The following is a 12530-nucleotide window of genomic DNA, read 5'->3' on the forward strand; positions in this document are numbered from 1 at the left end:
ATACCAGGTAAAACACGGTAATACCAGCTAATACCATCTAATATTATCTAATACAGGTAAAACACGGTAAAATCAGGTAATACCAGGTAAAATCAGGTAATGCCAGGTAAAACACGGTAAAACAAAATAAAATTGGCAAAAAACACATCAAATGCCTTGAGTGATCTTTGCTCTCCCAGCGAGTGGCTTGCGATGCAAACAAATCCCAAAGCCCCCGCCTTCCCCGTGGGAGAGGAGGCCGGAGCCCCCCCGGCCTCAGCTGGGGTGAGGAGCACGCATGGCCCGGGGCTGTCTCCGTCCCTCTGCATCCTGGGGGGTCCTGTGGTGTCTTCAGGCCTCTCCTGTCGGGGAACGATCGGGACTGGGGGGATCTCTGTCCAAGTCATGGCGGGAGATACTCGGGGCGGTCACCCCAGGGCTGAGAGGGACGGAGCCCCCCTGGCCCCAGCCCCCACACGCATTTCCCAGGGCGAGAGGGACCGGGATGTGCAGTTGGCGGAAAGGCTGCTCGGCCGCGGTGCTCTCTTGCGCGCCCGGTGCTGCGGCCACGCCTCCCGCTGCCTCTCCCGGCACCCTCTCCTCGCTGCCGGCCTCAGTGGGCGGCGCCCGCCGTGTTCCCACCGTCATCCTTGCATTATTCTCCTTTTTAAAGGAGCCTCCAAGGCTTTAGCACATTCATAGCTGTCTCATCTCCTGTGGGAGCCACTTCGATTCGAATTTTAGCAGCCTGCTTCAGCCTTTCCAAGCCCAGGGCAGTCCCCTCGGAGCCGTCTAGTCTGTGGCTCTTACACCATGTGCTTAAGGCTGTTAAAGCCTGTTGGTCGTATTTTATGCCTTTTTTTGTTAAAAAGCAAGTCCATACCTGTAGTACGGGGTCTTCTGGTGCTGAAACTCTGCGCCCATGCTGGCAATGTCTCCCAATTACAAAAAAGGAAAAAGAAAAAAAAAAAAAGAGAAGGGAAGGTCCGTCTGAGCAGCAGCTCACTGTGCTACCTTTAGTGCCGCCGAGATGGGGTGGGGGGAGCGAAGCAGTTGGAAGCGTCTTATCTGCCTCCTCTGATCTTGGGAGCAGTTTGGCTGCAAGGCGGCCGCCCGTCCTCCGAGTTGCAGGCGCGGTGCCCGGTCGCTGCAGCCGAGCCTTGGCCCACTCCCGGTGCTCTCAGCACGGCACGCAGCAGCAGGGGAGGGGTTCCACAACTCACTCGTGGTTCCGCTCCAGGGCTGCAGGTTCGGGGGGTTCTCCTCAGGCGGGCGGCGTCAGCTCCAGGAGGCCTCAGAGTGTCTCGCAGCAGGCAGCGGTGGTGGTGGGGGGGGGGGGGGGGGGGGGAGAGGCAAGGGTCAGCCTTCTTCGGTGGTGGTGATTTGAATACAGCGTACAGAGGGGGAGAAGGAAAGGAGTAAGTGTTGTATCATGCATTTAACGCAGCCAATACCAACGATTAGCAATGCAATTCCAGTAGCAATTGTTATTGCAAGTTGTGCTAACCATTTTCCCCACCCTGTGAGCCCAAAATACTTTAGGATGGTAGTGACCCATGAACTATCAAATACTTCTCGCGGTTGCATTGCATGAAACAAATTTCTAGTATGATTACTTATTTCTCTCATCTTAGCTCATGCCTCCTCAGCGGAGCTAGAGGCATTATGAATTGTAATACAACCCTCAGTTTCTGTTCTATTGAACATCCCACAAACTCCTTGTTCTTTTAACAATACCATATCTAAAGCTAATCTATTTTGCAGAGTCATTTTAGTATTTTGCTGGACTTGGGTGTATAATTCTCCAAATGCATCTTGTGTCCAATTGCTTCATATACTTAATTGCCAGGTAATATCTTCTAATACGAACTGGTGTCTTTTAAAGGTAACATAGGGAGTAAAGAAATTTTCCAGAAATAGAGATACTTTTTGTCCAGTGGTATAGTAATCTGGAATGTCAACTCCTTGAATTGCCCATTCTGCTCTTTGTGTTGCCTTTGAAGAGGGAACACTACGACAGTGACGTTCTTTAGACACTTTGGTGAAAGTAAAAATACATCTGGGGCAAAGGGAGGGAATTCCAATTCCACACCTAAGTCCAGCATGTTGTTCTAATGACAAATGTGAATAAAATATCTCATCAGAGCATCCCCAAGCCATTCCAAGAGGGGCTATATATTTTGCAGTTTTCCACTTAGTTGCATCTGCATAATCAAGGACGGTGATTTTTGGCTTAGTATTGATTGGAGTCCCACGGACTGGGTAGTGGCTAAAAGGAACTCCACATGGGTTGAGAAGGTATTTGTAGGAGGAGTTACAGGACTCATCTTGATTTCTCCAGCCTTTTGAGAGGTATCCCCAGCAAGTACACACATCAGTTCCTAATGTTCAAATTCTAAGTGAAAACCATGTTTCTGGAGGATCTCCTGGTCCTTCTTTGCATGTTATCACCTTTGAGCAATTGAATAGAGGACTATCTTCTTTTGTAGTCTTTTTTTTTAGTCTCTAAATTTACCTTTAAGAACTGTTTGTACAGAGCATGCCCACATTAAATGTTGTCAGTCGATTGGGGTTCTATTCGTTATGTTCGGAAGTTGACCACAGCAGGAAGGGTTAAAAACTGTGCTATATTTGCCTTCATCTACATCTGGTGTGTAGAGTGGGTCAAACCGTGGATCCCATGGGTAAACAAGGCAGGGCTGTTTAGCATTATATTCCTCAAAGGTTATTGTCTCAGGGCTGAATTTACTTTTATCTAATTTGATGGCTGGGTGAGGGGATTCAATTTGAGATAAGATGGTTCTATTTACCTTTGGACGCCTAGTTCTACAATATTTCTGGTGCAACTGTCCTTCATGAGGTGCATCAGAAGGTGGGTCATATGTTTGGTAAAGGTTATGTACTATAGGGGTACCTCTGCACTCAACTTGGGCTCCATTTTTCTTACTTGTCCACTGTTCAGGTAGAGGCAATGGAGCTGCCACACTAGTCATATTGAGGACAAAAGATAAATTCAAGGGTACTATGTAAGATGGCAATCCTGGTTCAGCAGAATCAGGTAATGTTACACATACACCTTGATCAGTAGGATTCCATATTTTTGCAAACCCTTTTCCTAATTTCCAGGCAAGGTTCCTTTGATCTAGCTCTGCTAGCTAGCTCTGCTGAGCACATGCACAAGGTAAATAAGCATAAAAATAGAGCTAACATGTTACAATCACAATTACCAGTAAACCGAAGCATAGTTCGTAGCTGAGGTTTTTCATGCACAGTCCTGAATATTTTTTTCTCCTGTTGTTCAGTTACCTGTGAAAGACAAGAAAAAGTCTGTCCAGCCCCTTTCAGGGCTAATATTAAAATGTAGGAATAAGCCAGCGAGAGCTTATTTTGTGTTCTTTGCCATAAGCATCGTTTGCTTTCCAGGTATGCATGTTCAAAGGAGTAGTGAGTACCATGGGTACAGCTCCTGCGGTAGGCAGTTCCACCCATACAGGCTGTCCTGGGAAGCGTGCGGGTTTTTGATTACCTGTAGGTTTAGATGTTGCTGGTATCAAGGAGGGAGGCTGCAGATAAAAAGCTGTGAGTCTGGGACATCCATTTACTCCCCATTGCTCATGTACTGTTTTCACAGCATCCCATAGTCGTTCAGTCCAATTAGAATGTTGAGGTTTCAGAAATCGCTTAAGCAGGCCATTTGTTCTCTCGACGATGCCATTTGCTTGTGGATAATGGGGTGTGTGAAATATCCACTGGATGCCTTCTTCTTTGGCCCATTTTTGGACGATGGTCGCTGTGAAATGTGCCCCGTTGTCGGATTGGATAGGTACAGGTTTTGGAAAGAAACTGAACCACATTTTAAGGGCTTCTAATGTGTTTGCACTAGTTGCCCGAGAGAAGGCTCCTGCTTGGACTAGTCCTGACCTGGCTTCTACCGACACGTGTTGTTTGCCCTCAGACTTTCCAAAAGGTCCAATATCATCTACTTGCCATGTGTCCCACAGTCCCTTTCCTGTCTCTGATATGTGAGGGGGGTTGTTCTAAAGGGTGACGCTCTGATCGGGTCCGGCACTGCTCGCATGAAGATCTGCAGGTACGGCACATTTCCCGAGTCCCCGGCCATCCTCTGCTCGCTGCTTCCTTGTATAGGTCTTGTGCCCCGGTGTGCTGTCGCTTTAAGTGCAACCATTCTAATAATGGATCCCAGTTTTCTCTTGGAGGTTTTCTACTTAGTGGGGCTAATCTGGCCCTCTCATCTACTTTGTGATTCCAGTGGCTAGTTGGGGTTTCCTTTTCTTGATGAGAGGCTACCCAGCCAACTAAAAAATTCCCCTTTTTTGCTACAGCAAGAATTTCTTGCCATTTTTCCTTTTGCCAAGCAGGGACCCTGTTTACTTCCCAGTCCTTTTTGTCCCAGAAGGGGAGCCATTCAGTACACCCTTTGAACACAGCAAAAGAATCAGTGTAAACATATACAGAGTCTGAGGTTTCAGATGCATGGTTAAATACACTCCAGACTGCTGCCAGTTCTCCCACTTGTGCACTACCTTCCCCTTCTGTTACAATTTGCTTGCCTGTATTTATTTGTAAGGCTACAGCACCACATTTCCAAACCTTACCTTCTCGCTTTGCTGATGCATCCGTAAACCACGCATTCTGCAATCGTTCTGAGTACGGGGGGAGCAACTTGGATCATAGAAGGTGAAAAGTCAGTGGTGCTATTTAGGGTTACCTCATCTTGTAGAGGAAGATTTTTGCGAGCTCCTTCTGTTACTTGAAAAATGGTGCAATAATGTTCCATTTGAGCATACCGTTTGCAAACAGAGGCACGTTGGGCCACCCCGTCAGGGGGTGGGATTCCTGCCAAAACTGACTTGATGACTTGAAAAGGTTCCCTTAAAATCAGGGGTTGTTTGTGGGTAGTTTTCTCTGCTTCCTGAAAAGCAGTGCTGACCACGAATAAACTTTTTTCCCAGGTAGAATATCGTTTTTCTGCATCTTTAAAACTGCGTGAGTAAAAGCCTATGGGTCTGGTAGGACCATCGGGTCCTTTCTGCCATAAATGTATAGACAGTCCAGAGCTTGCAAATCGCCATTCCATGTGTACTGGATCAGTGGGATGTATAGGAGCTAGGGATTGGTATGTGTTAGCTTCAAAAATTAGGAGTTGTAGGGCCTCATCGTGCAAGGGAGTCCAATCCCACTTTGCTTTTTTTCCTAGCAAATCATACAGGGGCCTTGCAATTATTGAAAAGTCAGGAATGTGTTTCCTCCAAAAAATTAGCAGGCCTAAAGCATGCTGCAGGTCTTTTTTAGTCTCTGGGGTTTCAATTTGGTCTAGGTGGCTGAGGGTGAATGGGGCTATACACACCATTCCTCCTTTCCACCAGATTCCCAAGAATTTTACTTCTAGGGAAGGGAGTTGTACTTTTTCAGGAGGAATACGTAAGCCCGGGGATTCTAGATGTTTAATGATGTTTGTTTGTGTTGTTTGTACAGGTGTAATCTCATCTCCTGCCACCAAAATGCCATCAATGTATTGGTATACTCTTACTCCTGGTGCAGGAGGAATGAGTGACAATTCTTGTGCTAGTGCATGATGTGCTAGAGTGGGTGAGTGTTTGAATCCTTGTGGGAGGCGAGTGAAAGTATATTGCTGGCCCTCCCCCGTGAAAGCAAAACGCTCCTGATCTTGTTCCTGCGAGGGGACCATAAAAAACATGTCCTTGACATCAATAGTGGCCATAATTTGATGAGCTTGTTCTTGTCTAGTAGCTCTCAGCTCAGCAATGTTTGGGACTGCAGCAGTGAGAGGCCCTGTATTTGAGTTAAGCCGCCGATAGTCTCCTGTCAGTCTCCAGTTGCCATTAGGCTTGCGGACTGGCCACACAGGAGCATTGTAAGGGGAACGTGTTGCAATCACTATTCCTTTTTCTTTCAAATGTGCAATAATTGGTGTGATTCCTTCTCTGGCTCCTAAAGGCAAGGGGTAAGGTTTGACATTGGTTACTAGGGAGGGGGGGAAGAGCAGGAGCAGAACTTAACAAACACAAATGGGAGGTTTCCTGCCCCAAAGTCCCTATTTTTCCTTCTTCATTGGTCCAAGGCCTTCCCTTTAGGAGGTCCAGACCCAGTGAATTTGTAGGAAATTCACCTGTAATCATTAGGGTGTCAACTGCTTTCTCTTCTGCCGGTAACCAGCGTCTTACCTTTGCTGTCATCTGGGCTTGGCTATTCTCAAAAACATCTGTGACACGTATACTCTTACGTGAGGGAGTGATTCCACGTGAGGAGGCATCTTCAATTTTAAGGGCAGACACCTGAGCACCAGTATCTACTAAAAAAGTTACCGGGGCTTTGTGGGGACCAGTAGGACAGGTTATTAACGGGTCTCCTCTGGAATTGTTAGAAAGGCGCCTGATGTGAATCCACCCTTCGCCCCCTGGCTTACCTTCTGCAAAGATAAGGGTTTTCTGTCACCTTCCCTTTCTTGTGGTTCCTCCAGGGGAGGGGCTGTAGCAGGGACAGCTTTTAATGGTTCCTCTTTTGCTGGCCACTCTTGGATGAATAGTTCTAATTTATTAGTGGGCTGGCCATCCATTAGGGTCCTTGGGACTCCCTTTTGTAAGCCCGCAATCCACAGGGCATTTCTTTTCTCCTTGCGTTCTTCCCCTGTATTTGTTTGTCTACCCAGCCCAGGGGAGAACCTTACCTTTTGGAGTTTTGCTGGGGACAGGGTTCTGCACTCTGTGCGCCGAATTGATCTAGAATCAGTTGTATTTGAAGGAATTGGGCCATATTTTCTCCCGTAATTAATTAATTCTTGTGCCACCTTCCCCCCCAGGTCCAAACCTTCCCTTTTGCCCGGTTAAGACTGAGGGAAATAGCTGCTGCCTCCAAGGTGGCTACAGCTCTTTCTGCAATTGGGAGACTTTCTATTTGTCCTTTTAGCTGCATGCCTATGGGTTTCACAGCTTCAGGGAGGCCTCTGATAAGAGGTATCATTCTCTCAGGATCCACAGGCACCATCACTGGAGATTCACCTCGTGGTGTTAATTTCCTATCATGCATCATTTGTAAACGAGCCGCTTTCTGTACACTTTCTACAGTCTGATTGACATTCCTTACTATAGCCAGGGGATCTCCTCTTTCTGCAGGACTGAGTCTGCCAGCCCAATCAGCAGCTCTCTGGGGAGGGACCAAGGAGCACGGTTATCTCCTGTGGTAAGGAAGACTCCTGCCCCTCCAGTACCCTTCTGCCTCTTTTTCTGAGAACAGAATTTGGTCAGCCCGTGTGAGAGAGAGTCTCCAAACACATTCAGTTTCAGATTCTTTGGGACTTTGGCTCTATCCTTCCTTTAGTTTGGCCAATTCAGTAGCTGTAGATGGGATTTCTTTTGTGGTTATGTCAGGTGTGTCGTCGTCTGAAGCCTCATGGGTGTATTCTGTTTTAATGAAGGGACGGAGCGAGGCTGAGGGCTTTTCTGAGTGATTACGCAAGGATTCTAAGTCCGAGAGGGGGTACGCTTCTTTAGATAGTTCCAGCTCTGACTCCTTTTTTCCCTCATTTGCTGATCTTGCAAACAGCTCCTCTCGGAGCACACAGACAGTAGCCTTTTCATTCCTTATCTCTTCCTGGAGGAGGTGGGTGTTAGCTCCAGCTGAAATTGCAATGCTTTAACCAAATGCTGTAATGAAGCAGTAATTTCCATATCAGCTTTCTGCTGGTGCTCTCTGTGTTCTACTGCAGCTAGCACAGCAGCAGCTAAGACAGAACATACCACTGGTTGTGCTTTACCTTTTTTGAGTCTCGCTCCTGTGCGCAGGACAGAGACTCGATCAACGAGTGCTTGGATATTATACCAATAGTTTTGTGCCCAGTCCGTCCCTGGAGGAGATGGCCTGGCACCAAATTCATCCAACAAAGTAAACAAAGCTTGTGTATGATGTCCCATGTTACTTACAAATGTCGGAGTGATCATTCCTAGAGGATGCCCAGCGTAAAGTAAATTTACAGAAGTCTCACCCCTGCACTCTGGGAAGGTTCCTCTTCTGCCAAACCAAAGAAAGTTACAAACACTGGAGTAGTCTCTCTTGAGGGACACCCCTTACAAAATGGTTTCTGAGGTCCTACTCCTTACACCTCGAGAGCACCTAGTGTTTACCAAAGTTACAAGTCTCAAAATTACTTTCCAAACTCCCGGGTCTTTTACCTACAGGAGTGCCAATTTCCCAGACCCTGGGCCTCGGGAGCACCGTTTTAGCTCAGGTGCATGTGCAAACACACAAGCAAGCAAACAAACAAACAAACAAAAGAGTAAGACAGAGTAAGAAAGGTAGAGAGGTGTTAGGAAATGTAGAAAGGTACGTTGTTTTATTTTCCTAAAATGACCCAATCATAAGAATTAGCAATTCATGCATTTTTTGGAAACAACACTCTCATTTTACGGGGATCCTGCCGACTATGCCAATAAAGTGTTACGATCCGGTTCAGACCCAGAAAAGCAAAGCAGGCGAAGTCTCTGAGCATAAACCAGAAAGAACTTAGAAGGTTCAAAATATTGCCAGATATGAGATTAAAACCAAACGAGATTAAATGTCGATGCCAAAAAATTGATGTATTTTATTTGACAGTAAAAGTAGGGCCCAGTTTGGGGCCAATCACCCTTGCAGTGCCTAAAGGGGCTCCAGCAGAGCTGGAGGGGGGCTGGGAGCACCCGGAAGCGGGAGCAGCCAGAGCTGGGAGCACCTGCATCTTGGCCAAGGCAGCTGCCGCCAGGTTTGGTGGTGCCTGAGCAGGGCGGGGACGATGCCAGGGACATCCCGCAGTGACGTCTTCTCTTTTCCACTGGGCGTGCGCTCGGTCCCAAAGCGGACGCCCATTCTGATCTCAGTCTCACTCCATGTTTAGACACGCTCACAGTCCTGGATTTCATCCCATGCCAGTGGCAGACCCGTGCAGCCCCAGAGCCAATACCAAGGCCAGGCTGAAGGCAAACGCCACATTTAGCCTTCACGCCAATGGTAGCTGTAATGTAAAACCCAGCCCTAACGCCGAGGCCTCTCCTAATTCCAGCCCCTTGCTAAATGCTCAGCCCTAAACCAAATGCAACGGTGTAATAAATGAATTGGTTTCAGGGTGTTGATTTTTACTGTTTGGATGAGATAGAAAAGAGGGGAGTTGACAGTTGGATAAATGGGCATGTTAACGGAGGATATTGCGAGACTGTCTGGGTGTAATATCGGAGTGTGAGCACTAGGTGGAGACGCAGTTGGGGATGTGATGACGTGATGGACTAGAAAATGACCTCATGCAGGTGATGTCAACATCTTGGACCGCTTAGCCAATCATTCGACACCCTCGGGAAATGATTGGACAAAAATGCATCTTGATAAAGACCAATAGAACCCCTGGAAGCAAGCCAATCAGAAGAAGAATCCAAAATCCACCAATTGTGAACGGACCGAGGGCATAAGAACGGACCTGGGACTTTATCCGGGGAGCTCCTGCGGAACTTGGGGTCCAAGGTTGCACCCAGTGGGTCACACTGTCCTTTTTGTGTGCTGCTTTACTCTGGCTTGTCGTGCGGAGCCTGGGCTTATCCTGGGTTCTCGCTCTCAGTTGTTAATGAATAAACAAACGAGTTGGCTTTTCTCTTTTAAAAAAAGTCTCAGCCTCGTTTATAACAACGGTGAGCTCGAAGGCCAAAGCCAGCCCCAACTGCAACTCTTAAGATCAAGCCCAACACCAATCCCAACTGAAGCCCTAAGTCCAGCTTCGAGCCCAGCCCCAGCCCACACTCCAATGCCGCCTTTAGCTCTAACTCCCAAACTCAGCCCCAACTGCTGCCCTAAGGCCAACCATTCATGGAGTTAAGGCCAGTGCCCCAGGTGCACTCCCTAGCCCAAGGCAGGCTCCAAGCTCAAGGCCACCGTTAGCCCTAAGGGCAGGGCCAGCCCTAAGGCCGGCCTGAGCCGCAATGGCAGCCAAAGGCAGCCCAAGTGGGGCTTCAACGCCGACCCCTCCCCCAGCCCGCCCTGATGCCGGCCCTGCCTCCCTGCGCTGCGAGCCAGGCGCTGTCCCCGCGTGTCACAGAGGCCGCGGCCTGTGGAGCAATCAGCGGGCTCGGTGCGGTGCTGGCACTGGCCGTCCCCGAGCCCCCTGCCTCTGGGGCAGTGTCGTCGCCCGGAGACGTCGTGGCCCCGCCGCCTGGGCCGCAGAGTTGTCACAAAGGGCAGCGGCGACATTAGGACTTCCTGGCCAGCCGCTATTTCCAGGCACGATGCTTAAGCATGGATCGGCCGCTTCTGATAGCGTGTCTGTCTTGGGCGAGCGTTTTTGTGATGGCTGTGCAGGCGCGTTGGATACAGCTGCAGGACGCTCTGTTTCCACAGAAAATTTGCGGCCAGCACTGCCAGGCATGGTCACAGGATGCCTGCTAGTAGTGGCTCAGCAGCTCTGAGACCGCTCTTTGCAGCGTCCAGCGGGGAGTTAAGGGCAGCGTTGAATCGAATGATAGCAATGCAAAAGGATGCAAAGCACAGCGTGTGAACAGGAGCTTTGGAGCCCTCGGCACACAGGATATTTCAGAGGAGAAATCCCCTGGTGCACCTGGCCCCAATAAAGAGCGGCCGCTGCTGAATGCCACACTCCAGTGGCGTTTTAAATGTAATTTTTCTATTTTATAGGGTTTCATTTTTGCTAAGCTTTGGTAATGCCCGGGGTGTGATGTCATTGACCCGCTGCCTCTCGACCAATCAGATCGCTCCGCTACGTTCTGGCCCCGCCGCTCATTGTTTCCTCACAATGAGGAACCTTGGCGCTCGATTCCCATTGGCTGCCGCCCGGGGGGACGGGGCTTAGGCTGCCTATATAAGGCGGCGGCGGTGGCGGGGCTTCAGTTGCAGTCCCGGCGTGGAGGCGGCAGCAGCGGAGCGGAGCGGGCGGAGAGGAGCGGAAGCCCCGAGGCCGGAGCTCTGGGAGCGGCCCGGCCCTCAGCGCCGCGGCCCTGGAGCCCCGGGCCGGGGCGGGTGTGAGGGGGTGGCTGGGAGGGAGATGGGATGGTTCGCTGCGCCGCTTCTCGCCGCCAATGCGCCTTTTCTCTCTGCCACTTTTCTCAGGTACCTGCGCCGGCCCCTCCAGATGGCAGTGGGAGCGCCAGCAACCCCGGCTCGGCAAAGGCAGGGACGGGCAACTACCGCGGCAACGAGGGACCGCACCCCAGCTCGGCAAAGGCAGGGACGGGCAACTACCGGGGCAACGAGGGACCGCACCCCAGCTCGGCAAAGGCAGGGACGGGCAACTGCCGGGGCAACGAGGGACAGCAAGCCCGGCTCGGCAAAGGCAGGGCCCCAGCAGCGCCGGGGCAACGAGGGACAAAATCGGAAGAGTTCGGACACCACCCGAAGCCCACCAAAGGTAAAATCAGGTAATACCATGTAATACCAGGTAAAACACGGTAATACCAGGTAAAACACGGTAATACCAGCTAATACCATCTAATATTATCTAATACAGGTAAAACACGGTAAAATCAGGTAATACCAGGTAAAATCAGGTAATGCCAGGTAAAACACGGTAAAACAAAATAAAATTGGCAAAAAACACATCAAATGCCTTGAGTGATCTTTGCTCTCCCAGCGAGTGGCTTGCGATGCAAACAAATCCCAAAGCCCCCGCCTTCCCCGTGGGAGAGGAGGCCGGAGCCCCCCCGGCCTCAGCTGGGGTGAGGAGCACGCATGGCCCGGGGCTGTCTCCGTCCCTCTGCATCCTGGGGGGTCCTGTGGTGTCTTCAGGCCTCTCCTGTCGGGGAACGATCGGGACTGGGGGGATCTCTGTCCAAGTCATGGCGGGAGATACTCGGGGCGGTCACCCCAGGGCTGAGAGGGACGGAGCCCCCCTGGCCCCAGCCCCCACACGCATTTCCCAGGGCGAGAGGGACCGGGATGTGCAGTTGGCGGAAAGGCTGCTCGGCCGCGGTGCTCTCTTGCGCGCCCGGTGCTGCGGCCACGCCTCCCGCTGCCTCTCCCGGCGCCCTCTCCTCGCTGCCGGCCTCAGTGGGCGGCGCCCGCCGTGTTCCCACCGTCATCCTTGCATTATTCTCCTTTTTAAAGGAGCCTCCAAGGCTTTAGCACATTCATAGCTGTCTCATCTCCTGTGGGAGCCACTTCGATTCGAATTTTAGCAGCCTGCTTCAGCCTTTCCAAGCCCAGGGCAGTCCCCTCGGAGCCGTCTAGTCTGTGGCTCTTACACCATGTGCTTAAGGCTGTTAAAGCCTGTTGGTCGTATTTTATGCCTTTTTTTGTTAAAAAGCAAGTCCATACCTGTAGTACGGGGTCTTCTGGTGCTGAAACTCTGCGCCCATGCTGGCAATGTCTCCCAATTACAAAAAAGGAAAAAGAAAAAAAAAAAAAGAGAAGGGAAGGTCCGTCTGAGCAGCAGCTCACTGTGCTACCTTTAGTGCCGCCGAGATGGGGTGGGGGGAGCGAAGCAGTTGGAAGCGTCTTATCTGCCTCCTCTGATCTTGGGAGCAGTTTGGCTGCAAGGCGGCCGC

The sequence above is a fragment of the Aphelocoma coerulescens genome (genome assembly GCF_041296385.1).
Source record: "Aphelocoma coerulescens isolate FSJ_1873_10779 chromosome Z unlocalized genomic scaffold, UR_Acoe_1.0 ChrZ, whole genome shotgun sequence".
Classification (NCBI taxonomy): Eukaryota; Metazoa; Chordata; class Aves; order Passeriformes; family Corvidae; genus Aphelocoma; species Aphelocoma coerulescens.